This window comes from Montipora foliosa, chromosome 11 (genome assembly GCF_036669935.1).
Source record: "Montipora foliosa isolate CH-2021 chromosome 11, ASM3666993v2, whole genome shotgun sequence".
NCBI classification, from domain to species: Eukaryota; Metazoa; Cnidaria; class Anthozoa; order Scleractinia; family Acroporidae; genus Montipora; species Montipora foliosa.
Window position 1 is genome coordinate 47,941,465 of NC_090879.1, and position 2,500 is coordinate 47,943,964.

The 2,500-nt window shown below is 40.6% G+C and overlaps 1 pseudogene; it reads left to right on the forward strand.

Moving 5' to 3' along the window:
- Positions 1 to 251: 251 nt before the first annotated feature.
- LOC137977285 (uncharacterized) overlaps positions 252 to 2,500 on the forward strand; it is a 2,359-nt pseudogene continuing 110 nt past the window's right edge.

Here is a 2,500-nt window from a genome sequence, read left to right on the forward strand (position 1 = left end):
ATTCTTGTGGGCTAGTCAATCCGATGTCATTTTTGGCAAGATTCCAAAGGAAGATTAGTGTTGTAAGTAGCCATAATTGGCAATAAAATTGAAAATCTGCCATGGAATTTGGCTAATGACTTTATTTGTAGAAAACAATGTGGTCTTTTCCTACGAACCTCGTATAAATGCAGAATTCGAATCCTTTAGCCATGCAATATCAATACTCTCTGAAATGATACAGTTCAATATTTCAAGTGTTTGTTGATAAAATGGTTTACTGTGCAGCGTTCGATTGCAACAACGACTCAAGAAAGACAACTGGTATATCCTATCATTGCTTTCCAAAAGACCCATCTCTGAGAGAACAGTGGCTCGCGAAAATCTTGCGCTGACTTCATCATTTCAAAGAGCACCAGGTTGTGTTCCGAACATTTTACACCTGACTGCTACAAGCGTGACCTCCAGGCAGAACTCCTTGGTTCGAAAAAGCGAGCATCTCTGAAAGCCGATGCTGTTCCATTGATATTCTCTCATCGACCCGTTCCAAAAAAGCCTCGCTTATCGTCCAAGAACCATGCCCTTGAAAAAGCAAGACAAGAGGTGAGAGTTTGAAATGTAATAGAAAACGAGCTATCAAAAACCTAAACAAGCTTTCCTATTATCATACAAACTGTCAAGACCATTTTACGTCCCAAGAGTTTATCCCTGTGGTATTCATATAGACATGCATACTCACATTGAAAAGTGACTTAACAGACATAGTAATTCTCATGTATAAATATAATATACACACAGCATCGCTGTTAATAAGCTAAAATAAAGGTATTTTTATTCTGAACACTACAACTTTTAAATATATGTCTATAAATATATTGTTCTTGTTTGCAGTACATTGCATCTGTCACCAAATCAACTGCTCAAATTAATGAAGAAACAAGTACTTCTGATCAGCCCCCAGATCCTAGCAAAGTGAGTGAACAAGCAAGTACCTCTTCACTACACGATCAGTTCTTGAATTTTCACCCACACACCATGCAAGTGGAATCACAATCAATTCAAGTCAATTTGCCATACAACGGTGTTGATTTTGGTTGCCAGGTTAATACAAGTGGTGCCCAATTAATGATGCAATCAGTTGACACCCAGACCCCGCTGGTTTGTAGTTCTCACACAGGCACTCAATTTGAGGAAAGTGACATTCCTGAAGAGAAAGGTACCATTGCTGAAGAAACTGTTGGCACTCTCTCACCTGAAGTGTCTCCACAAAAGGAGGGTACTTACCTCCCGTCAACATCTGGTGAAATGTCAGATGACTCCAACTTAGGATCAGACCATGAAGATGAAAAACCAAAAGTTTTAAACCCACAGGATGATACTAAGTTTATTGTCTTTAAGCAGGAATTGTTTAAGCTTTTCAAGTGATGCCCTGAGTGCGGTGCGCCAGTTATTCAGACAGACCAGTCTACACAAGGAACTCAATTATTTGTGACCCTCATATGCAGTAATAATCATACCTTTTCCTGGCAAAGCCAGCCCATGCTTGAACGAATGGCAGCTGGAAACTTACTGCTGTCATCCTCTATTTTGCTTAGTGGTTCTACTTACACTAGAGTAGTTTCTCTGGCAGACATCCTCAATTTGAAGTTTCTTAGTGAGAATACCTTTTATACTATTCAAAAGAAATACTTATTTCCTGTAATTAATGAATGTTGGAAGAGGGAGCAAAATTCTATATTTTCTGGACTAGCAGGCCAAGATTTGTGGCTTTCAGGGGACGGGCGCTGTGACAGTCCTGGTCATAATGCAAAATATGGCACATATACGATGATTGATCAGCAAACTGACAAGATTGTTGACTTTCAGATTGTTCAAGTAACTGAAGTGAACAACAGCAATGCAATGGAAAGGGAGGGATTTAAACGCTGCATGGATAATATAAAAACAAAGGCGGGCAACATTAAGGTTATCGCCACTGATCGCCATATTGGTATCAGAGCTGACCTAAAGAGAAATTACTCAGAGGTTGATCACCAATTTGATGTTTGGCACTTGTCCAAAAGTATAACTAAAAAACTTATGGAGAAAGCCAAAAAGAAGGACTGTAGTGACCTGTCTGTGTGGATTAAGTCAATATCAAATCATCTTTGGTGGTGTGCAGAAACATGTGAGGGAGACAATGACTTGTTGCGGGAGAAGTGGTTATCCATAGTCCATCACACTGCTAACATCCACTCTTGGAATTCTGCAGACTTGTATCACCAATGTGCTCACCCACCTATCCCTCGAAATGTTGCTAGAACCAAGAGGTGGCTACGGCCTGGCTCCCCAGCTCATGAAGCTCTCAAGGAGGTTGTTTTTGATAAAACCCTTGTCAAAGACATCCAGCAGTTGACCTTGTGCTGTCATACTGGAAGTTTGGAAGTGTACCACAGTGTCCAAACCAAATATGTCCCTAAACGTCAGCACTTCTCCTATGAGGGTATGGTCGCACGTACCCAGCTGTCTGCCCTAGACCACA